The sequence below is a fragment of the Mesocricetus auratus genome, unplaced genomic scaffold (assembly GCF_017639785.1).
Source record: "Mesocricetus auratus isolate SY011 unplaced genomic scaffold, BCM_Maur_2.0 Super-Scaffold_100006, whole genome shotgun sequence".
In the NCBI taxonomy this organism is placed as follows: domain Eukaryota; kingdom Metazoa; phylum Chordata; class Mammalia; order Rodentia; family Cricetidae; genus Mesocricetus; species Mesocricetus auratus.
In genome coordinates, this window is record NW_024429190.1 from 93,376,382 (window position 1) to 93,403,032 (window position 26,651).

The following is a 26,651-nucleotide window of genomic DNA, read 5'->3' on the forward strand; positions in this document are numbered from 1 at the left end:
TACCACAGAAAATGGGCATACCAAAAGTCATGCAGGGAGGAGAGATGAGCAAATGAACCCAGGCAGAACTGGAGATACCCACAGACACAGTTGAACAGACCTAATGAGAACACGCAGACCCTAGTCATAAAGCAGGGGAACCAGCAATTAACCAAGCCAGGGCCTCTGAATGTGGATGCCAGCTAGGAGGCCAATGCAGTCTGTGGAATCTCTAACAGTGGAGTCAATGTTTATTCCTAGAGTACAAATGGATTTTGGGAGCTCATTCACTAAGGCGGGATGCTATTGCAGCCAAGATAGGGAAAGAAGTGCCTGGGCCCTCCCTCAAATGATGTGGTAGACTTTGATGATCCCTCCTGGATGGTCTCACTGTCCATGGGGAGCAGGTGGAAAGCATGGGAGAATGAGAGGGTGGGGGTTGGGGGGGTGGATATGTAAATAAGAGTGTCTCTAAAATAAAAATATAAGTAATAAACAAATAAATAAATAAACAAGCAAACAAAAGTCATGCAATGCCTGAAATCCAGGCTGACAACTGTCATGCCAGTGCTTGGGAGCCTGAGGCAGGGGCACCATACACATTTCATATATAGTTCAGTCAGTGCTATGTATTGAAAACTTACAAAGCAAACAAAAGCCCCTCATATTCTTTTAGTGATGGGGGTCAGTGAAATTTGGATAGTAACAGGATACCAAACCTCATATGTAAAAGGCGATGAGTGGAAAAGATGATGAGGAAAGTCAAACTGGGAAGAAAATAAATGTATCCTTCTTGGCATATGAATTTAAACTGATTGCAAATACTTAAAGATAATATGTCTTCATAAGTCTTTTTTATTAACATATCTAAACTTCAGTTTATATTGGAATTGCAGACATTTTGGTTCTCACAAATTTTCCTCTGTTCTGTTACTAAATTGTTCTATGGTTGCTTTTAACCTCACTCTTCATGTGCTGTTCAATGCTGCTTCTTTAAAATATGACAGCAACCTTACTATTCTCTAGAGTGTGTGTATGTGGATGATAAGGTATAATTTGTGATCTTTCTAGGCATGCACACGAATCTCTAAGAGTTGTGTTGTTCAACTACTGTGGTCTAAGTCATTATGATAAAAATTGTTTAAATCATTGTTATAGATAGGTTTGAGTGACTTTACATGGTAGAGCTAGGAAAATTGTATTCAAAATGGAAAATCTAGGTTTGAAATGGTCCTTGTCCTGTAATAGCTTGCACATACCCCAATCATTTCTCGTTGGCATAGACAAATTCAGTCCATTCTCCTTAAAGCACATGAAAATAAACATCTCCGTGTGAGCAATAAGAATCATAGTTAGTGAAAGGCCATTGTGTGGATTAAGTCTTGCCTTTAGTGAGGTTGCCAGGGAAGGACAACTGATTAAAAACAAACAAACACAAAACAAGGAGACAAAAAACCTAAACATGGCTTCAAGTTTGTGTCTATGATGTTGAAAGTATCTTCCAAATCTTTGACTCTTCATATAATTCTTATTTATAAAGCTAATAATACCTAGAAGTCTAGAAGAAAAATAAAACTAGTTACAGAATAAAAAGAGACTCAAATAAATTCAGCGTCATAGAAGGTGAGAGAAGACTGTTCAACATGGACAGATATTTGGATGGACAGATGGATGCATGGATGGATGGATGGATGGATGGATGGATGATGATGGATGGGTGGATAGAGTGAATTTATCAAGTGATGGTATGAAAGAAAACATGAGATGAGAGTAGTTAGTAGCCCTTTTTTGTAAATTTTTGTCCCAGTGACGTTAAAATGTCAAATCAGAAACAGAAGAAAACATGCTGAAATATTCCAGTGTGTATATTGAAATTAGTGAAGGTTACTTTGTTTATCTTCCAGAGAAGAAATAAGATAGGATCATATATCCATATATATACATAAGGTTGGGACAAAAGGTAATGTTTGGTATTTAAAATGAATATCCATATTCTTTTGCTTGTACATGAGAGAAAGAGCAAAGTTAGTAGGTACTCATACAAGTTGGTGGAATGGAGGGCATGTAAAGTAAAATAATTTTTCACTTGACTTTTTCAGTGATGACTATAATAAAAAACATTGTCGATAGAGAAACCTGAATATTCCTTTTTTTTTTTTATTTTTCGAGACAGGGTTTCTATGTGGCTATGGAGGCTGTCCTGGAACTCACACTTGTAGACCAGGCTGTCCTCGAACTCACAGAAATCCGCCTGCCTCTGCCTTTTGAGGGCTGGGATTAAAGGTGTGTGCCACCAATGCCCGGCTAAACAGCTGAATATTTCAAGAGGGGAAATGAGTGATTAAATTTTTATCTGAGATGGTTTTAAAGTACAAACCAAGTATAAAATGGATTAGATACAAAGCTAATAGAATTTACTCACAGATAAGTAACACAAAGAACCAATCAAGCTAGATAAGAGAGAGAAAGCAGTGATCTGAAGAATGGCATTCAACATCAATATTCTTCAAATACAAAGCTAAATCCAAGTGTTGCAAATAGTTTTTGGTGTGAAACTAAAACATAAAAATGTTTCATTGATAAATTAAGAAGATAAAACTAAATGCCTCTTCCAGTATTTCTTAGTTCTAGAAAATTGAGTAGGGTAGCAAGTGAATGGAAAATGTACAGACACACAGACACATATACAGAAACGTTGAGAGCATGTAGGATGTGCTCACTTTGATGGAGTTGCACCAAGCAAGCAAGCAATGTGGTACCTAGTACGTTTATTATGTCCAGAGTGAGAAAAGGAGCTATCTCCAATCAGTAGGATGGACATGTAGGCCAACCATCTCAGGTTGGAAACATCCAGAAAGACAAAGCTTCAGTCACTGTTATATAGGAACCAGAGGAAGGCCGGGGAAGACTTTGTCAATTCACATGTGTCTAAGCCTTGGGGTATCTCTAAATAGTGCATATTCACTCAGGACTGCGACCCCCGGGAAGGGACCCCCAACCCGCGGGGATGGTGTGATGAGGGTCGCTACTAATTTGGTGGGCCTTCATGAGCATATCTGATCTGAAAAGTAAACTTCAAGAGGTTAAAGGAAACAGGCTCAAGATAACGTTCGCTGATCAAGAGCCTTTATTTTTTGGGGCGCGCTGGAACTTATAGAGGAAGGACCTCAGGGGGTGGTACAAGCATGTCAATCAAGTCTCAACTCAAATATACACCAAATACGGTAAAGACAAAGCTGTAATTTTCCATCAGTCACCAGTCGCATTCCACAAATGCTTGTCAGCGTAAGTCAGGTGCAGGAATTAGGGAGGGGTAGGAAGTGTACAGCAGAACACTTTAATCTTTTGTTAACAAAGACAATTACTCTGTAAGGGTTACTTCCCTCTGGCTAGGCGGGTGGGCTGCCCTGTGTAAATTTAACTTTTATGGTTAGCCTTTTCCTTTGTCTCAAGGGCATGTGTGCTCGTAGTCACATAGTCAGAAGGCCAAGAAACGGTTGACAGACTCCATTTTGTTCAAGGTTCTAGCAGTCCCCAACACAAGACTTCATGTGCAACTTGCAAATTCACTCATAACTTCCCCATCCACCCACAGATGTCATGTTGCTAAAAGCACAACAAGATGGGTAAAGTACAAACACTTGTTTATCACATTTTTAATATTGAAGAGTCATACTATATTGAATGGAGAATTATATTTTGTAAAAGCACTAGAAAATGAGAAAGAAGAGAAAATTGTTGTATATTAAAAGTATATGTAAATATTGAAGTATAATTAATTATATGTGTACTGAGTGCCTATGAGTCATTAATGTTTGCAATTGAGTTTGAAATGCATTTCAAAAGAAGAATGAAAAATTATGACTTAATTTTACACATTATAACAAATAAACCGAAATGGAAACTGTAGATTCCATGTGGTAGATATTCACTCTTCACCTGTGGGTGTATTAATATTCCATTTTATTTAAAGAGAAATATTTTTGCCAAGATCTTGATATATTGCTTAGCATGGCTTAGGATCTTTATGCCTCATCCTCCTAAGCCAGGATCACAGATATGTGTCACAACATCAAGTGTGCTTAAATTTATTACAGAAAACATTTGAGAGTATATACCACAAGGGGGATGGACAAGGACGAAAGAGAAAGAGATGGGGAATTTAGAATTGCCATCATGCTGTATCACTTGAGTGGAAACAGTGGTTCTGTTTAGATGAATTAATTGTGATGATTAGACATTGTGATTCAGTTATTAAAGGAAAGAAAATAAAGTTTCAGAGCAGATTAGGTGTTGTACATTTTACCAAGTGCTTTGCAGTATTAGTCAAAGTGTACCACAGAGTGCTTTTATGAGCTAATACCAGTTGGTTCATGTTGTAAAAAAGAAGGAGAATTCAGACCGATTCTTATCTCAAGGGTAAATATTCATGCCTCCGTGTCCCAGAGGATTCTCTCTTATCTACTGCCTAGATAAGAGCTCTTCAGATGACCTTATGGACAGTTCAGTAAGTGAGTTAATGGACAGAGGCTGGTGTTTTATGTGCCATGAGGGTGTTTTGGTTTTGATATTATTTACCATTTCTCTTTCCCTTTATTTGTCAAAATTGCATTTAGGGCTAGAGTTGTTTTCTCAACTCTGTGATTGGATTTGATACTTCACAATTACCTTGATGGCATCTTGGCAATTTCCTGGCCTTCTCCTAGTGTTGAGATTCACCCTGCCCTGTCAGAAAGGAGACTTTTACCACCAATGATCAATTAGTTTTGGCTCCAATGTTTATGACCCTCCTGAGGCAGCTGTTTGAGAGCTACTGATGCATAATGACAAGTCATTCTCCACAGATTCACACAGGTGCCTCAGTAACCGATTTAGTATGGGATCTCTCTAAACAGTCTTTACCCACAATACTTTGCAAAAGTGTATTGATTATGTGTGCTCTGCTGACCCTCAATGTGCTTGTAATTCAATTGGCTGCAGAGCTTCTAATATTAATTCCTAGCTGCCATTTGTATGCAGCTGATTAGCTTGTCATATCCCTAGTCTTTATTTCAAGTTTGTGAATAGTAATCAGTGCTTCTGCCCATAAAATAGGCAAAGTTTAGGGTAGGATGAATGGAGCTAGAAATCTGTGCTAAGCGCCCATCTTAAAGGGCCACTGGACATTTAATTCATAAATTCATTCTATCTTACATATAATATCAAATTCACAAATACATATTTATATATGTCTGAAATAATTTTGTCCATATTTAGAGCAACTGAATTACTTTAATCTGTCCTTTTATTGTTTTTATTTGAAGGCATTTTATTACAGTTAACATTTTAATTTATATACATATCTCTTTTCTTACTTTACCATCAATACTTTAATGAGTTAATTCATAAATGTAATGGTTACTCTGATGCTTGTCATTTTGAATAGATACCAGGTTTCTAATTGTTGGCTATTGTACACAGTTAAATGAGCCTTGTCAAGAATAGAAGTTTCTCACACTGGCATTATTCTGTGATTAGATGTTTCTCATAAATGGGAACAAATGGTGTCAAGGTTTTCATTCATTGGGGTACTTTTCTTCAAACTATGTTTGAAAGTTCTTCCATTTTACCTCTGCTGGCATCCATTATGGTTCTAGTATTACTCCACTATCAGTGGCAGATATTTGAGCATATTTGTTGGGTCTACAGTGAATTCATTTCCTACTTGCCTTGAATTTCACAGCTGTCTTTCTCACTGCTACAGTAAGGATTGTTTCTAGGGAAGGAACTTTTTTGGTTGGTGTTTTAGAAGTGATGACTGATCTCAGTACAAGCAATTCTTTCCAAAGCAATTTGAATTTAACCAGGGATTAAGTGTGTAATTCATATCCTGCTATTCCTCTCTGGGTTTGCTCTTCAATGCACTGTCTTCTCTGGCCTGCTGGCTTTGCAGTGAGATTTGCAGTAATTACTTAATGTTTCCATTCTTGCTTTTCTGTTTATCGCTGCTTGCTTACCATTTTGGCTAGAGATTGAGGGATCAAGTAAATACCATCTGACACCACAGGGAATGCCACTAATTTTGAGGAAACTACAATACATTAAAAGAATGAACTTCTGCTTGCAATGGCTAAGGAGATTCTCACTGTATGCAGATTATGTGTATTTTATTATTTTGGGTTAACATAGCTTGACACTGGAAAACACATCATTGTCATTTCAGATGAAGGCTCTTAAACCTCCCAGCTTAGATAAATAAAACTTTGAAAAATGACTTCAGAAGAGGTAAATTCAAATTATGTCCACATAATATGATTCTACTTTGAGAGTTAAACTAGGCCATATAAGAAGACTCAAGTACAGTTACTTAGTCACAATTAATATTCAATAAATGGTCATTATCTGACCACTTACCCTCTTGATAAGCAGTGGTCCTGGCCAATTCCCACAGTGAAGCCCAGTGAATGCATAGAGCCATTAAAGGGCACTGGGACCCACTTGAGTAGCTTCATCTTTTCAGATAGTACGTCCTGAACACTTTTCTGTAGAGGTATTCTGAATGCTTGGAGTGCTAGGGTATTTGACACCGCTTCTTCTCTGTTTAAAGATACAACAGGAGTCCCAACCAATTCTATTTTACATGGACCAAAAGAGTTGAAAAGCTGAAGCCTCAGGGAGATCAATAACAGGTAATAGGTCAAGTAATTGAACACACTGGTGAATATCACTGTTCTTTCGAGTAGAGTAAGAAACTACTACTTGAAGATCAACGTTGTTATTTTGTTCCATGTGCATTGTTATTATTATTTCCTGATTCAGTGCTTTTGTGTGCCTTAACATTAGCTTGCCCTTGCTGCACTAATTGGAGCAAAGGAGAAGTGACAAAAAATAACCTTATTATGAATTAGTTCACTTTGCAGAGTGGGTAACTTAGATTCTGTATCATCATTAAACATGATAGAAGCTGACTGTTAGAAAACAGGCTCTTTTTCTGATAGTGCCCCGGTATTTGTTTCTTCTTTATTATACAAGCTATTTTCTATTTTGGGTAAGGTTATTAGCTTGCATTCCCCAGAAGGGTTTTCCTCATTTGTGTAGATAGAGAGGCAAGTGTTGCCCAAATTCAGAGTAAATCTTCACTCCCTATGTATTACTCTGAGGAATTGCCTTAGAAATACCCCAGTATATGTTTATCTTAATAATTCGTCTATCAATGGGTATTATCTCCTTGTATTGTTGTATAAGATACTATTTATCCATAGAAAAAGACCTCCTTGTAACGTGAATTTTCTGGCCCAGCAGGTCCTGCCACCCTTCTCAGCCCCAAAGAAGCACACATATGCTAATATAAATTATAAAACTATTGACTGATGACTTGAGCTTCTTTTTAGCTAGCTCTGCTTTAATTAATCCAGGTATGTCCACATGGTCTTGGCTTACCAGGGAATGTCAGACCCGCAGCTCCTTTGCCTGCTACATGATGTCTGTTAAGCATCTCTGCAGAAAAGGGACTAATTTCCTATTTGTCCCTGCTTATATTCTGATTCTGCCTAGCTACATCACTACCTGTCTGGCCAATCAGCCAATCAGTGTTTTATTCATTAACCAATAAAAGAAAAATATATACAGAAGAACATTTCCTATCATCTCCTTGTTACTTGAATGTTTTGGGAAGTTAGGAACAAAGCTCTGCTACACAGTTATGTGGCCATCTGTAGGGGGACTTTCCTGATAATTTGGGTCAGTACCTCAATGTGTAGTTGCTGGTTCACTGACAGCGGCTGGTATTAGGTTTCAAAGTTACTATATCACAACACTGTTGGTTATTGTAGGGGGGAAAATGTCATTAAAAACTAAGCTCAGAAGTAGATTTTTCAAAGAAAGTCACCATTGGCAAAGGGACAAATATAATTCAACAAATAAACAATATAATCCTTTGCAGCAAACATTGTTTTAGCTTCATGATAACAAGTAAATTTGCATTTTTATAACTTTACCAGAAAGCTTGTCCACAGTGAGATTCCAGCCATTTATCAGTTGCTGCTTAAGTTTCTCTACTATGGCAGCTACCTTGATTTATTTCAAATAATAACAGACATTGATTTGATACAGAATAAGGTCGCCCTCCTTTCTATAAACTGACTTCACAATTTTCTGTTTGGGGATAAGAGTTCAGTTACCCAATTCATGATGTTAGAAAAAAAGCCAACTTTGAAAATACACAGAAAAGCAAATTTTAAAGGACAAAAATGACATATCCAAATGCTTGTATAATGTGCTTCATTCCTTGAATTTCTGGTGGAATACTCTGCTAAGTGGGAAGATCACAGGGTTATAATCATGGTAACCTAGTTCAGCAACTCCCACACAATGCCGATCCACAGCCCTGCTGTGTTTCTTCCTGGTTTGCGCATGGCATCATCATACAGAACTATGGCCTTCTTCTAGGCCAAACCGAGGGGTGTGTTCAATGTGTTCGGCAAGACTTTTGTTTCAACACTATACATAGAGGGAAACACTTTTTTCCATCTGCTACTCTAGTAATTTTATTCTCTGGAAAATATTAATGGTGCCCCTCTATTGGGAGAGATACAGAACAACTTCAGATTGAAATATTGCAGGTGATACTGTGATAATGGATTGCATTTCTAATAATAATTGGAAAATTCATTAGAAAACTCAAACGCTTACCATCACACTCAATATGGTAATACTAAGCCTTATCTCAAAGAAGTCAATTTCATAATTATATTAGAATTTACTTATTTTAAATTCCTCATTGTATATTCAGAAAAGTCAAAATGGCAAAGAATAAAGTAGAATTAGCTGTGTCACACAGCTCATAGATACTTTCAATATATATGGGTATCTATTGATGACAAAGTGAATTACCATACAAGTATCAATGAGGATTATTCTCACAGTGCATTAGGTAATCATGTGGTGGCCTTGCCTGGCTTGTCTGCAGTCTCCCAAGGCTGAGCACTCCTCAAGGGGTTGCGAAGGGACTATTTTCACAGGCTTTTGTGGTGACCAGTAGGTTGATCTGCTTGTAGCTGTTACACTGCTGACCCCCTGTCTCTGCTGGCTGTCAGTCAGAGGTCAGATCAGCCCACCATGAAGCATATTTATTCCTATGTTTCCTTGCCCATCTTTTACCCAGTGGGACTAAGTTTTGGCCGCCCAATTGTTTGGCATTACTGGGTTCTGCTGGTACATATTTTCTGGCCATAGTTGGAGTAGAAGAGAGAGTATTTGAGGTCAGTAGGTTGATAAAACTTGCTAAATCTCTATACTGTATGGTCGATTAAAACTATCTATAATAATTACTTTTGTCCGTTGGGGCTGTAGGAACTGTAGGCATGGCCACAAGGCATTAAGTGCTACTAATATTTTGCAGAATATTCAATAAGTTGGTTTTCTACAGTCCATGAGTGTTTTAGTCCCCCAGAATAACTTCTAACTTTTAGATCACTAAACTCCAGTTAAACAGTTTGAGAATCATGAAGTTATACACAGTGATATTTGTAAATTACAATAATTTTAACCGAATTATAAAGAGGCATTCTTTAAGACATTGTTTCTCTAATAGTCTTCACCAGCTGTGGTTAAAGAAGTCCTTTGAGAAATAGTTTTCTTTTCTTTTTGTTTGGTTGCTTGTTTGTTTTGTTTTTCGAAATAGGGTTTCTCTGTGAAATAGTCGTGACTGTCCTGGATCTCACTCTATAGACCAGGCTGGCTTTGAACTCACAAGTGCTGGAATTAAAGGTATACACCACGACCGGCCAGCTGAGAAATAGTTTTATATTTGCTTTATGAAGTGGGAATTAATGTTCTATATATATTTTTCTACTTAGAGTACAGCATTGAGTAGCTGGTGTGTTTATATAACTATATTTAAAAATAAAACAAACATTGAAATTTATAGAAGGGCGAGGTGTTGGTGGCTCATGCCTTTAATCCCAGGAGGCAAAGGCAGAAGCAGGCAGATCTCTGTGAGTTCCAAGCCAGCCTGGTCTATAGAGTGAGTACCAGGATAAGTTCCAAAGCTACACATAGAAACCCTGTTTTGAAAAACAACAAAAAAAGAAAGAAAAGAAATTTATAGAAGGTTTCCATTATGCCCACAAATAAACTACATTTTCACTTTGTGAATTCTTGTGTTTCTGGAAGTCAAGACTGAGCATTGTTTTTCTACACTAATATGGGGACTGCATTTTCCCTTGAGGGCATTCACTTCATACCTGTTATATGGATAACCTGCAGGTAGAAAATGTACACTTTAGAGTGTCATGTCATCGCTAGAATTGGGTTTTACAACTTGGAAATTGTTCTTAAATATATATTTAAAACTAAATTGGATGTAAGAAGTACTCACTAGGTCTAATTTTGTGATTTAGAGAGTCATTAATAAAGTAATCACTAGTTAATACTAATATATACAGTTTAGTACTTTATCCAATTTTTGCAACAGTCAGGGGAACTGCAATTGAGCAGCAATTAGTAGCTTGCATGAAATTCAGATGTTTGCAACTGTGTAACCACCTGTTTTCCCTCCTCCCATGTCCTTCTACACTAATGTGACTCTGAAAATGTAATCTCCTCCCAAATGTCCCATAATGTCAATTGTTTGAAACAGACTATGACATGCCACTTGCCATTCCCAGAGTCTAGCTAGTTATTGTCAGGAGAGCCTAAACGGTTGTCTCCAAGTCTCTGGTGAGCTCAAGATTGCTTGTCTGGAGACTTGCTGTGAAACCACAGCCTCTTCACAAGCAGGCTACATCCTTGGTGAGAGATTCACTGTCATCACCTATCCTTGTTCCAGTTAGAGCAAGTCAGGAGCTCTGTAAACCCAGACATCATTGATTTGAAGATGATATTAAACATTCTACTACCATCCTGCAGTCCTTGTTAATTACCTATCACTGGGTGGTCCTAATTGAGTAATTTATTATTCATTGCATGGCAGGCTGGTTTTTTTCCCTCTCTCTGGCATAGTGTGTAAATGTATCTGTGTATTCTGGAGAATTCTCTGATACAGTTTGTGATTACAAAATTACAAATAAGGGAAATGGGGTCTGCAGAGCCAGAAAACTGCCTGGAATCTTTAACAGATGAAGCAAAGACTCTCTTTGTGAACATATACTCAATTCATTGGACTATTGTCTGTTGGTCTCTATTTCTTCACTGTTAATTGGTGACGTTTTTCTCTTTACTTTGCATATGAACATCTATAGAAGGCTTCTTTGAGTGTGTTCAGTCTTAGTATTTCATACTTCTAATCAAACCTATTTCTACAAATAATCACTTTGTAATATTGTCATTGTGGAGTATAATTTAAAACTTACTGTAAATATATTGAAATTACATTTAAAGTTTCCTTCTGTAGGAACAGGAAGATCCTATTTGATGTCATTACTGCCTTGGAGCATCCCTTTCTGCTAAGTCTTGTTAATGTGTCTTAGGCTTTAATATTCATGATAAAACTGGAGTTGTGGATCATGGTAGTACACTGGTATAGTATGTGTAAAGTTTGATCCCAGTACTAAAAGTAAGTCCTTTTCATTATACCAGGAGATAAACCAAATCAGAAGTGGTTTGATAAAATCTAGTCATGTAACCTTCGGGGAGAAATGTGAGAAGGAGGGTCAGATGAAATGGAAATGCTATTTTCCCTGATATAATCAGTACATTCTTAGCCATGTATTATAGTTTCTTACTCTGTCCCAAAAATGTCGAGTTATTAAGTGTAGATATAAGAGATGAACAGTGTTTGTTACATGGCAATTACCTGAGTTTTTCTTGCAAAACAACCTACAAGCGGGTGTGAGATAAAAAAGTTAGAAAGAATTTCAAGCAATGTGCTACGTCTCAAATAGTACCTTTTAGCCACCACTCACACATTTGCACACACACACACACATATACACACACATGCACACATACACTCACACACTGTAAACCTTCAAGCCAATGCCTTTCAGTTTGTCTCATAAATCCATTATGATTTCCCAGAAAAAACTATTGCCATAGTAACTTGAAAGCCATTGTAGTCAAAATTAAAACAACATTTTGCAGGATATTGATTTATGTTATGTACTATCACTCAGATTTAATTAGATGTACTATGGCTTTTTTCATGCTGTGGACCTTGAATCTAATCGGACATCTATATTTCACTGAACCAGAAGGTAGAGATTTTTCATGTTGTTCACTTACATGCTGTGTTTTCCGTTTTTTCCATTCATATCGATACAATATCCTCATAGTAAAGCCAGGTTGAATAGTGTCATCCTGTTTGTTTCTTCTCTGTTAACCCGGGTCCTCCATCTACAGTAACGTTTTTCTGAACTCAATCTCACTCTGAGTGCTGTTTTCTCTCTTCCCTGTGCTATAGTTAATCTGAATTCCATTGCTAACCTTTCTGTCTGAATGACATCTGTTTTTAACATCACATAATTCTACGGACATCTGTTTTCCTTTTTTTCTGAAATCAGTTTTTCCACTTTTAAGGTATATATTACAAACTGTATCACAGTGTATAATGGTTAATATCAATGCATTGCTTCACTGGCCAACTGTTGCCCCTTCTTTCCACAAGCACCTTTCAGGAAAGAAGGATAGAAGAACACAAGGCTTCCATCAAGCCCCGCTCCAGTCCCAGTCTTCTATTGGACACCTATTTTGATAGCCTAATCTGTCCTAGAGTTTTGTGATGTAATTTTTTTGTTTTTGTATGAAAAACTGAAAGCTCAGTAAATTCTACTGATGAAGAAATGTAAAACTTTATTCCATGCAAGTACTTTGAGAAATTGCAAAGTCCCGATGTCTTCCATATTTTCTGAGAAATGCTCGACTGGGTGACTTTTCCAGGGTGATATGACCAGAGCTGGTACTGAGATACTTCTACCTATATCTTATTAGAAAACCAATGAGTTTATTTTGTTTACTTATTAGATATGTGAGTGAAGCATTGTTTTTCAGAAACATTGGGCAGTCAAAGGTACCCACAACACCAAAAAACCCACCCCAGATTGGAGCAGAGATTCACAAAAGCTGTGTATTTGGAAGTTCTCAGTTTGCAGTCAGCTCAGCTACTCAGAGAGTCTCCCTTTTCCAGCAACTGGTCCTGCTTATGGAATGTGGAGGAGGGACTTGGTAAATGTTTCAGCTTCCAGGAACTTGCTTAACCTTAACAGTAGTTTACTTACTAGGTTTTATATGTTTATTCATTCCCTGGGTCCTATGACTTTCACTCTGAGAGGTAAATGCTTCAATTCGGAGAATCAGCTACATAATAAGTCTTTTCCTGTGCATCATGGGTAGAAGATAACTTACCCAGATGCTCACATATATGGACCCACAGGAAAGTGGTCAAAGTTTTATGGAAGGAGGCAACACAGTATAGGGGAGTCTGAGACCTAGTATATAAGTAAAAGTATTCCCGGACTCTGGAATAGAAAAATTCTGATTTAAGTATGTGCTTGAGAAAAAAAAAAAAAACAACAACATCAAAGTGATTTTGGTTTGCCTCCATAAGAGAATTTCCTAAGAAATCTAAAAAGAAGACCAAAAATGCATAGAGAGGTAAGACATGTGATGAAAAGCTGTATTGGCAGTGGCTATGACAGGTATGTAGGCAGGACCAGGTAGCAAATCAGAGCCTAGGGCTGCAGGGTGCTCCATGGATAGATGCCATGGAAGTAACTGCTTCATGCTCCGTGAGGTACACATAATCTGTGTTGTCAACTGTCCTCAGAGGATTTGCTCATGCAAAGAGCTGAGGAGCATCTGTCCATGCCAGGAAAATAAATCTAATATGTCATGAGTGAATCTGGATTCAGGTTTTTGTGGCTTCTAATAATGTCCACTAATGTGAAATATCACAGGGTGGAGAGAAAACTGTTCCAGAGGGCTCCCGTGTGAACCTGCACTCTGGCCAAGTCAACCTGCCATCCATTTCTGCCCTGCCCGCCTGAATCTGTGAGACTTCTGTGAGGATACAGTTTACCCAGTGTTTTGGAGAGATTTACTCCAAATCATTACATTTTCTCTAACAGGCTACAACATTATTGTGATTATTTGACTATAATTGAATTATATTGCAAGACTGACATTTGTCTTTGACTCTGGAAGGGAGCTGGCCTCTTTGTCATCATAACCATCAGCCAGCCAGAGCTCTGGTGGCAGACACAAATGCCAGGCAGCCCTAATCATATGAAAAGTGGTGTGTGTGTGTGTGTGTGTGTGTGTGTGTGTGTGTGTGTGTGTGTGCGTGTGTGTGCGTGTGCATGCTCTTGTGAGCATGGATGTGTATACAAATGTGTGAAAAATCATGAAGACCCATGTGAATTTGGCTCCCTATTTTCAAGTGTTAAAATCCCAACTGGCACTTCCTGAAAACATGACTACTTCTGGAGACAACATTGTTAAACAGGTTAGTGAGTTAAACTGGGATTATAAGGGCAATTTCTACTGTAATATGTGGAAGCCCTTTAAGACACCTCACAGGCCATTCCTAGGACACCACCACCACAATATTGGACTACTCTTTCTTCCAGAATTTTGAACCAAACAAACTATTTTACTTTATATATTTCCCCACATTTAAGTATGTTACAGTAATGTAAAATGAACTAAGCCCTCCCTACACATCTCCCTAGAGAAGAAGACCCATCAGACATAATGGCCCATCTCTCACCACTGCCCATGGTAATAACTTCCAGATCTGATTGTACCCTGCCCATGAATTCAGAGCAAGAGAGAACTCAGTAAGCAACCCAGGGGCTGAACAGATACCTCAGTGGCTAGGAAGCAGGAAAGGAAGCAGTCATGTACCAGGAGACAGTCACATGAAGTGGCCTTGCTTTATATCAACTCTCTTTCACCAGACCTTATTCCTGCAAGAATGAACCCTTTCTGGGGAAAAAAAGAATTAATTCATTTTTTTAGGATGAAGACTCAAGAGTCAGTTACCTTCTATTAGGCCCAGTATAAATGCTCCCACCATCTCAGCATTGTCACCCTGAGACAAAATTTCTAGTGCATATACATTTGGGAAGCATACCAAATCCAAACCACACTAAAGGACTTGAAGCTCTGACAAGCGCCTAACTCAATAATATGGCACACTTTGTCAGCTTCTCCCTGTTAATCTTAAATGCTTCAGAAAGGCATGGTGGATCAATGAACAACTGCATGGGAAGGGTGACTGAAGCCTATGCCACATTTGTTGACTATCTGTGCCTTTAAAGTCACAAGGGAACAGTTATACTCCCCATATTCAAAGATTCCAATAAAAAGTCATGAACACAGCTGATTTTATTTTATTTGACTCTGAAATAAAATTAATGGGATTGTCTTAAAGCAGCTTATAATGGGGTGAGGAAATAAAAACCTCATTTTATCCTTGTGGGAGACCTAAGAGGAATCTGCCCTTCATAACTCCCTTTTTAAAAGGATGAGACTGAAGATTGCTTAATTCTCAAGGTCACCCAGCAACTGAGAATTGTAGTCAGCCTGCAAGTTCTGGCATGCCTGAACACAAGTCTGTATTTTCTGTTTCTTCTTCAGCCAAAGACTGACATAAAGCTATTAGCTCCCAAGGACTCCATATGTCTTTCCAGTTTCCTGACCACCTGAGCCAATAGCAGGTGAAGTAGAATCCAAGTTTTAGCTATGGTGTTTCCTATTTCAATGTACATGTAACCACAGGATATGAGAGGGGACACAGAACTTTCTACTTTCCTTTCCAGTCTGGATCAGGAGATGGTGACAACCAGTTGACTATGTGTCACATCAGTGCAGAGAAGACTTTGTGGACAGACTTTATTTTTTGCTGCTTGCATTTCCTTTTCCTAAACTATAATTTCACATATTAAAGGAAAAGCTATGTAGCATATACAAAGGTAGCTATGCTATTTGCCATAATGTAGATAATCTCAGTGCTTCTGCCTTCTAGATTTTCAGCCAGTTTCTCTCTTAGGACTGAAATGTGTATCCCTTTGAAAATCACATCACGACAATGTCCATTTGGATCTGGTCATCCTATTGTTTCTCTTTTCTCTCCTTAAGAAGGAGTACACTAAAAGTTGGCACTATTTGGCATCTGTTGTATACTATGACCTTAAGGATGTGCCTAGACTACCCTTTCCAGTTCTACTTATCCAACCTGCTTCTATCCATGATGATCTTGCAGCCAGATTTGATTTCTGCCTTGGCAAATTTTAAGAATTGTTCCTGCTCCTTATTCATTAATTTATCCCACACTTTAACATCTTCTCTATCAAAGATTTTATGTGAAACTTACAGGGTCATTACAAAGCTTGAGAAGACTGACAAGGATCCATCTAGTCTGTCAAGAGCACTCAGAGCCACCATTCACAATACCAATGAGACAGATAAGCTTACAATCTCTAGTAAAGCGGGAAGGGACTGGAGGAGACATGAATCTCTAATATAAGGAGATTTTTTCTTTCTGAAATGAGGGTTGCCTCTGATCTCTGAGGCAAGGTATGACCACTGGCACAAAAATGGCATGGCTGTTATGTGGGAAACCACTTCTGATTGAATTTGAAGTTTTCTGCAAAAAGGAATTTCATGTGTGATAAATATTTAAAATGTATAATTTCTGCTCAATATTTTGTGAAATAAATAAATAAATCTATGATAGTATATCAGCTCCAGCCAACAGAACTCAGGGTAGGTACTGGGTATATTTCATTCCTCATATGTGCATGATCTTAAAGAGAGGTGAAGCAAGAAAGATATTTCTGATTGACTTGTGTGTCTTACTGAGTCTTTTAAGCTCCTAAATATTTCCTCTAGATGGCTGTGACATAATCGCCTTTGATTTCACATTGCACCATGACTTAGATACAGAAGGAAATGGTACTGAATCTATCTTCATCACATAACATCTCTGAGATTTTATTTTGCCTTGTAAAAGCATGACTGGATAAGGGGCACACCTTTTCAGTATTGCTATCAATTTTAATGATACAATACCTATAAGCCTCACCTTTACTCAGTATGTCTCTACTTGGTGTAATTTTGAAGTATTCAAATTCCTTAGATCTTCAACTTCCGATTTTCTCTTTCTTTCACCTTAACTGCAATGTTTCTCTGGTGTCAAAACCAGTGATCCATATCCTTAGTCACAAGCAATCAGGCCACAGTGAGTTGTCTCTGCACCTCTGGAATGTACGGAGCTTCACACCAATCTAATACAACTGATAGTATACATCACAGAATAAAATATTCATCAAAATTATGTATTGATTAATATTTAAATTCAGAGATTAATATTACTAAATCCCAAATAGTTATATATCTAGTTTACCATTTCTATTATTAAATGTGTATATATTTATATATATAACTTATATTGCCTTTAATATGTTGACTTTTACAATACTAATAACATGCCATATTAATACATTTCTTCAGCAATATATGTAATAGAATGCTTATTTGATTCACAGATGAGGCCCAACTCAGCACTTAGGAATCTCAAATATGTGACTAATTCTAAGAAAGGCTAAAATACAAAGCACATATATTTACTAATGCATTATGAAAACCTTAACATATATAAAGATATACATATAATTAAGCTAAAAGGAACTTAAAGCTCTCTCCCACTGCACGAAAGGCAGAAGTGATATGAATACATTTTGAAAGCCTAGTAGATAGTTTGCCAGTTGCCTAATTTATCTGTGTGACTCTCATACTCCAGCACAAGTGTTCATAAATGACTAGAAGACAAGGAAACCATGTCTGTCAGCATGTACTTTTCTTACATAGCTGGGAAGGATGGAGCAGAGACCAGTGCATTTTTTTGTACCTAGCTCATTTATCCATTAACCTATTAACTTGTCTTTCTTAACAAGGTTTGGTAAAAAATAAAGCCACATATCAATTAACCTTTAGATAATAAAAATGATGCTTCCATTATCCAGAATCATAGTATTCCTAGTACCACCAATGATTTATATAAAACTTTATCCAATTTGTCCTTCATGGAAATGCATGGAGATGGGTATTCAAAAATGGCATTTTCCTTCTTGCAAGCAAGTGTTCGGTGGGAGGCAATGTGTGTGTGTGTGTGTGTGTGTGTGTGTGTGTGTGTGTGTGTGTGTGTGTGTGTGTGTGGTGTCATCAGACCCAGAGCCTTGTAAATAGTATGCCCTTACTCAACCACCAGCCTATACCCCTCAGGCTCACCAGTTCTTTTCAACAGATGCCTTCCTTGAGGATATCACAGACTTCAGCCACTGTTTTCCATCTGTCTGATCTCTGAAACACAGAGCAGATGTAAATGGCAGATTTCTGAGCCATTCAATTACATTTCATGCACCACTGACCCAAACATTTCTCCTAACTCTTATCTGAGTTGGTAGCAGATGTGAAAAGCCAAAAAGCATTTCAGATTAAAGATTGAAACATATTGTATGTTGGCTAATATATGTTACAATATTACAATATATGTAAGTGGCAAAAATGCATCTCCACTGTAGCAATAACCATGATGCAGAAGGAGACCGCATGATTAAGTATTCCATATTTCTTTACTATAACTTGCATGGTCCCAAAAGAATAAAAAGCAGTGTCAAATATACAATGGAATTACAGGCTTCCTGCAATATGTGAAACACCAACACAGAGCTAATTGGTTTGGGCTATATCAGCCCTTCTTTTGCTAACCCATAACACCTTGCTAAAACAATTTCATTTCTGAGAGTTTGTATAGACAGGAAAATTTTCAGGACTGAGGCTGATGGACCCAACATTTAGGACTCTGAATTACCAGCAACACATCAGTAGTTGATTGGCTGAAACCATCCTTTGAATCAACTAACTGAAGCACAGATCCATGCAGTTTATAGATTGCCAATTAATATTCAATAAGTTGATTGAATGCAAATTATTGACTAAGTCAGTTTTATAAGTTATTTTGGATATGCAGGCATGAAATAGAGAAAGGAAAAGAAAAAAGTTAACCATGAATAATCTATCAGTGTACTCTGAGTAGTAGAAATCTGTGTGCTTTGGAGAAAAGAAAGATTTTCATACTGACCTTGAATTGAAGAATGGATTGTCGCAAATCAAGTGCTGAAATTACACACAGATTCTGTCACTTAAAGATGAGGTGTACAGATGGAAGATATGAGCAAATACCGCCAAGGACATTGTCATTGAAAGACTCCAAGAAGTTTGTTGTGGGATTGTATTTTCCAACTAGGATAATGGAAACTGCCTCTATGAAATGGCCTCTTGCTCTGTGAATCGAGTAGAAGAGAGGGAGGAGGGAATATATGAACAAAAGAGGTCAATATCATGATGGAGAAATCTACAGAAACAACTGAACCAAGCTTGGGGAAACTCACAAACTCTAGACTGACAGTGTTAGAGACTGCAGGGGACTCAACTAGGTCCTCCATACATTGGGAAACTTGGAATATCTGAGGGTCACCTGGTAGTATGACCATGGTACAAACCTGATACATGAGTTAGCTTGTTGGAGTCCATTCCCTAAGATGAAATGCCATGATCAGCCATAGTGCATGGTAGAGGAGCTTGGCCCTGTGCCTACCTGTTGTGTCAGACTTTGTTCTCTCCTGATGAGAGCCCTTACCTGTGAGGAGGAGTGGACGGGGGAGAGGTTGTGGAAGAGGCAATGGGGGCAAGAAGAGGGGTGGGAGGGATAACTGTAGTTGGAGTGTAAAATGAAACTTAAAATAATAAATAAGTGATATAAAAAATCTGAACAATGCTTGCACCAGTTTACCTGCCAACGCAGATGAGGAAAATCACATGGGATCCCAGCACTAGATGAAAACTAGGGAAAAAGTCTTTTCCAGAAGTGAGCAACTGATTGGTCATACAATACTGAGTTGTCATCAGCCCTAGAAACATATGTAGGTAAGCAACTCTGAACAAACTCATGAGGTTGTATTTATATGTTCACCAGTTTATATGTATATGCAATAACAATAGTTACAGAAGAGGAGATTGTGAACCGGAGGTGTTGTATATGGGAGAGGTAGGAGGAATTAGAGAAAGGAATGAAATAATACAGTTATATTTTAGTTAAATAATAAGACTACTTGTGGTTGCAAAGGTAAGTCACTTGAATGAAGAGTCTTAGCTAAAAATCATACATTTAAAGACAATGTAAAATAACAGAGGTAATTTACCTTGGCCAACCTTTTGTTAGCTACTTGTTCCCAGTGCTCTGCCACAAACTGAAAACATGTATTCCTCAGAATATGAATTTGATGTTATTAAGTTCCATACATAGGATCATAATTAGGTCTGTCCTCATCTAGTCTTTGATTCCTCCTTTCTACCTGATTCTGTCAATTTGAAGAAATGGTCCACTATTAGACTCAGCATTGGCCTATATTAGAATTAACAGTCCCTTGCCATGTTATTGTAGACCTAGGTATATCTGAATTTATTTTCCTCTCACCTATCACAAAGACCATTTATGATCTGGGTCAGTGATTCATTGCTCACAAGAATGTTCATTGTACCTTAACTCTGTGATGGTCACATTTTAACCAAGCAAATCTAACTGGCTTTGGAAAGATGCCCAAAATATAAACAGGAGCTGGAGAAGTCCCACGGACACTGTCAGTGCCGCCATTGGTGGATTCCCAGTGAGGCTTTGCCTCCACACAATCTTAATGCAATCTGCAGAACAGTGAGGCTGGAAATGCCAGAGTTCTCCATTTAAATCATTTTGAGCAAAACATGGATTATATGAGCATATCTGTTGCAACCTTCATGCCCAGTGGTAATTTTGCAAAATTACTGAAAATCTATTTTAGGGCAAACTTGCCATTTAAATTAGGTGGTTTTAATTAGCATCTTGACTGCATGCAGTCAACAGCAGGAAAGGAAGGATAGAAAAAATTACATCAGCTTATTTTTTGTTGTGGAAAAATATAGAAGAGTAATACATAGAAAAAAATAACTCCACATAATCTGAAGCAAGATGGCATGCAATTTCTTGGAACCTTCACATGAATTGAACCAAAATGTCATGCAATTTTTTAAAACATCAAAGTGGTAAATTTTTCTATCCTATATGTAACTTGTGCACTGAAGGATTTTTTCAAAGTCTCCTTCCTATGGTACTCATGCTTTTTCCATTCTCCACAGACACTGTTATACTGGTATTGTTACTCTAACACAGATGCTAAATGCATTCTCATTCCATATCCCCCACTATTACTGATATTTGCCTGTCATTCAAACCAGAATTCAAAATTTACTTGTAGCTTGTGTAAATAAAAACTTGGTCCCAAATGTCACCTGTGTCTTGAGAGCTACAAATACTGTGAGGCCACAGGGGAAGATAATAATATCATTTATGATTGACCTGTGCCTACGCAGCATACTGGGCAATAGTCTCACTGTAACATATTAGTTCTGTGAGAGGTATGCTCTTATTCTATCCTGCTTTACAAGCCAGGAAAGAAAGATATGAGTTTCTTGTCCCAGTCAGTATTGGTAAAGAATAGAATTGGGTTTGATGCAAAGCCCATTATAGATGCAACTTACAGTGATGCATACTTGCAAATTGTATATAAAGTGCAGTCATCTTGTGTGTGTGTGTGTGTGTGTGTGTGTGTGTGTGTGTGTGCGTGTGTGTGTGTGTTGGCTTTACGGACGCTGTAACGATACGCGACACACAATTACTGAAAATAAGGCTAAGTATTTTATATAGAAAATTACTCACAAGATACCAAACCCCGAGAAGCCCAGCAGATCTCAGCTAGCGACTGGACCGGAAGCCGAACTCCAGGAAAAGAGAGCGAGACTTCCTGTGCGCTGTCTTTTATGCCTTCCCCCGTAACGCCCCTAGCCATGCCCAAAAGTGGGCTTGGCTAGTGACGTAGTTCCGCCTACGTACGTATACGTCTTTACGTCCAGCCGTATACGTCTTTAGTCCTGCCTAAAGTGGGTGTGGTTAGCGGTGTGGTAAACCGCCCTTTTATTACCTCATCTGTATGCGCCTCTAGTAAGTCACATGTTTAATGGCGGCATAGACTTAGTAAGTCACATGTTTAATGGCGGCATCAGACTTCCTCCTACATGTGTGTATGATTGCGTCTATTATTCTGTGTTTAGAGGCAAAAGGTCCAAAAGTTCAACATCAGATATCTTCCTTTCCACCTTATTTTTGAGATAGGGCCCCTCACTGAAGGTGGAACTCCCTTAGCTCTGCCTCTACATCACTGTAAGTCTCAGATTCTACAGCTGCCTGTGGATTTTAACTCTGGTCCTCATGCTGCTTGGCTGACTGTTTACCAACTAAAACATCCTCCCAGTTCCTCCAGTCATTTTTGTTTCAACAACAAAATAGACTCAGTGTTTGTCTGCTAAATATTTGACAGCATTTACCAGTCTAACATGTAATCTTTCATTTGTTTCTTTCATGGAACCAGGCACAGAATACAAGGTGGGATAAATGTAATAGGCAGAAGTCAAAGATCGAAGAGTTTTCTAGACTCTGAGGAATCCTAATTATTTATAGTTCAACATATAGTACTACCCAGGAGGAATGTTTCCAAAGAAGATATTTAAATATTTTCATGTGATATCAAATATAAAAGTAGTGATTGGAAATGGGCTATGAATACTTTCATTTCATTTATTTTTATTATGAAACTGTTGTATTAGTTTGTTTTCTGTAGTTACATCACAAACTTGTTTGGGAAATCCCATCATTCTGTAACACATTTTAGCCCTTGTCCTCTTATGATAGAAAGAACTACAAACTCTCTTATTGGTTTAGTTACAATCTGAAATCAGACAATGCAGAGATGAAGTTTTGTCTGTAATGGAAACTATTTCTTGTCATACCATAGTAGTTGGTCTTGCTGTCAGTGTAGTAAAAGTGGCTGCATGGTTTGGGCAGAATGTTCTGCCCAGGGCTTCAACAGAGTCTCAATGGCTTCTCACTCTGTTGTGATGGGGCCTCCTGAACTCAGTGAAGTTTGATATTGCTAAAAAGACAAAAGGGATTCCACTTACATAGTGCTACACTCCTGTGCAACAGCTTGGTTAGTTCAAGGCCCACACTGGACAACATTCAGGAGTGACAATCCATTTCAGGGAGCAGCTGGGGGCATGGTCATTTCAGGAATGGCATCTTGGCCACCACATTCAGAGACTGAGCAACTCCAATATGGAAAAATACAGATCTCTTTTGTACAGAAGAAACAGATTTGGCTAAATACTAAATTGTAAAATGGACACACAGTGTACTGGAAGGATCATAAGAATTTTGCTTCCAATTTATAGAATCTGAACTTGGGCCCTGGTGCTGCCACTCCCTTCCCTCAAGGGTTAGATGCTTAATGTCTCTGAAAAGATTTTCCATGATAACATCTACCTGCTATAATGAAGAAACTAAAAGCGTTGAAAGTTGGAGTATGTTGGAAAAACACAAACATTAGAAAGGGTCACTAAGGATTAAGAGAAGCCATGTAGCCTTCTAGAGTGCCTGGTGGAAGCTGACTGAGAAAGGAAACCTGTAAAATGTTCATTCCATCATGGCAGCTTTATGAAGAGTGAAAATAAAGACAGTTTCCCTAAAGTTTGTTAAAGGATTCATATGACAACAAGCAATTCTGTGAATGAACACTGAAAATCTGGACTGCTACTTCAGTCCAAATTTGAAGATTTGAAGACTAAAATAAACCAAGAAATGCTTGTATTTTATGTTTTAATGTTACTTTGTGTAATTAATCTGCTTCATTTGTTTTCTTTTTTTAGAGCAGGGTCTCATTCTGTAACCCTCCCCTCCAGGTAAAGATCCTCCTGCCTCAGCCTCTCAAGTATGCTGGACGATAATCCATCTGATATAATGAAGAAACTAAAAATGATGAAATACGGACTATATAGGAAAATACACAAACATTAGCCCACATAAGTTGATGCAATCTGGAAACAAACATACATCAGCCTAGTCAATGAAAAGACACATGGAGCGGTAGACATGTAAATTATGAAATGAAGTGTTAGATAGGGAGTGGAAAATTCCAGAACTGTTGAGGTGCTGCTGTGGTGAACTTTCCAAGCCAGTTGCTCTCTGATGATCATCACTGGGACACTGCAGCATTCTTACCAAGTATCCTGCTGCATGAGTTAAAGATCATTGAGCGTTCTCTGAGTAGAGGGAGTGTGCTCAGTTTCCACACTCAGATAAGATAACTCACTCTAAGAAGAATCTTTACTCCAAGAATCTCAATCTCTGTATGACACCATTGCATTCCAGGACTTAAGAACCCGAACCAGGAGGAGTAGAATTGTTACTCATGACACGTGAAACTGACAGAATCCTCAAGGATAGATTTAGAAATGAATTTCAGAAACAAGAAAGTGATTTTCTTGAAAATGGCTTGGCATCGTAGACTGAATCAAAATTTTCTCCATTGAGAGTTAAAGGAAAAGATGCGACAGGCTAATGGGCAGATGTTCCAACAGCATGATTCTGGAGAAACTCAAAGAAAAGAAGCCATGATTCACAACACATCCCCTCCATCAATTATAAAAAGGATAGAGGCCACTAGAAACCATCAGCAGCTTGTGTGTGTGTGTGTGTGTGTGTGTGTGTGTGTGTGTGTGTGTGAGAGAGAGAGAGAGAGAGAGAGAGAGAGAGAGAGAGAGAGAGAGAGAGAGAGAGAGAGAGAGAGAGAGAGAGAGAGAGAATACATTCAGGCACTCACATGCAAGGGTGTACGAATGCCATAATACTTGAGTGAAGGTCAGAGATTTACTGTTTTTTTGTTTGTTTGCATCAAGCATAGGGCACCAGCCTCTGAAGCAAGCACCTTTTTCCTTTGAGTCCTGTCCCTGCTCTCTGTCTCCATTTTTTAAACTGCATTCTTGTTCACCAAGACTTTTTTATCTTTAAATGACAATGTGTGGTAGAGTTATAGTGCATGAAAGTAGTTTTATTTATAACCCTGAGATGAGTTTTCCAATTGTATTCAGATAAGCAAATACAAAGTCTGGCTTTTCAGCACTTCTTAGAGGCAGGGTGTGTTAGTTACTATAACCTTCTTTTCAGAAAAGGTCTGAGAGTTAGTCATTAATCTGTCTCCTGAGAAAAGGAACATAGAGTGTTTTGCAGAGAGCTGCTAATTAATCCTCCCCACTCTCTGGCAAGACAGGGACTTGGAAATCTCTCCAGTGCCGTGTTGACTGGGAATTGTTGCTAATCGATGTGACAGGCACCAAGTCCAATTTTGCAGATGTGGGAGTGCCCTCCTGCTAGATGATTACAGCTGCTTGTCAAAATGGCCCAGCTGGCTCCATAGTGTTTCTGGAAGACTCTATATTGTTGCTTTTGTTCTGCTTACTGTCTACTGTAAGCACACAGGATCCTCTGCATCGAGGTAGAGTGTTCATAGGCACATGATGGAATTTGCCTCCTTTGAGACAATGTTCTAAAAAGTTGTGTTCAAATTCCCCTCAAGCTGGCTTCCACTAGACGTAGTATTGGCTTCTGTTTGGGTGTTTATAATAATGCATATCATTTTTCATTTTGAGGAAGCCTCTTCTATTTCAAATATTTACGAGATATAATAGGTCTATGCAAGTCTGATAGAGTTAATACTCATTTAGATACGTTTTTCTTTTCTTTTACTCTTTATTTGGAAGTAATTTCAACTTCACTGAAAAGTTACCAAAGTGTGAGTGTGTCTGAAACTACCACACAGGGGCTGGGAAGATATAACTCAGTGGTAAAGTAATTGCCTTGCAACCATGAGGACCCAGATTTGATCCCCACAGCTGAATGAAGTAGTACATTTTTCTAACTCCAGCACTGGGGAGCCAACCTAGCCTGTTTGGTGAGTTTGAGGTCAGGGACAGATTCTGTCTCTGACTAGAGTAACAGAGACAGAGAGAAGTTGGCAGTTCATGAGGACTATAACTGAGATCAGTTCCTGACCACCATACGTATGCTCATGTACACCAGCACACATACATGTGACTTTCCAACACACATATTTCTCAGGCTCAACTATTGATAACATTACCTCGTTGATTTATTGTTTCCTGTATATCTAGCAACCAGTTGATCAATATAAAAAATTTTTGTTGATCTGTAAATTGTCCATTTTTCCAAGTATGCCAAGGTGTGTAATCTTCCAGGTTCTGTCAATGTGCAGTAGGTAGAATCAGCTTGAAGAATGGAGATGTCCCTGGAAAATTCACCTCTGGCCACATCGGCTACCCTGGGGCTACAATTTCCAGCATTCAGGGATATTCCCTACCCCTGTTAATTATGTAATATTCCTAGAGGCTTTCTTTGAGGTACCTGCTGTTCTTGAGTGAGTCTTTTCTTAGTTTTCCCCTTCTTTGGAGTACTTCTTATCAGTTTCCATTCCTCATTCAGGTCATATTCTCTATTTCTGAAAACACTTATGTTTTGAGAGCCTGCTCAATATCCACTCCCGTGGCATTCTCTGAACATACACCCCACATCATGCACAATACTTAATAACCATGCATATTTATGCATTTTTGCATATACATGGACACAATGATAGTAGAGCAGTAGCTGCAGTTCTACTCTTTCATCAAGAGGCTTTTCCCAAGTATATGTATGAAGAACAATGGGGAGCTACTCTAAGATATGACAGTTGTAATAGAGGGGAAACAGAGCA

The 26,651-nt window shown here is 38.2% G+C and overlaps 1 protein-coding gene and 1 long non-coding RNA gene across 8 annotated transcripts in view; one reads left to right on the forward strand and one right to left on the reverse strand.

Annotated features, from left to right (window-relative positions):
• The window catches only part of Nrg3 (neuregulin 3), a 985,840-nt gene that overhangs the window by 636,935 nt on the left and 322,254 nt on the right, over positions 1-26,651 (forward strand). The gene's annotated exons all lie outside the window — the stretch shown is intronic.
• Positions 11,103-19,142, reverse strand: LOC110342927. The gene is made up of 5 exons (XR_002385110.2): positions 19,040-19,142; positions 18,187-18,258; positions 16,982-17,192; positions 14,761-14,880; positions 11,103-13,093 (listed from the first exon to the last, which is right to left on the reverse strand). It is a non-coding gene; the product is annotated as an uncharacterized LOC110342927 (long non-coding RNA).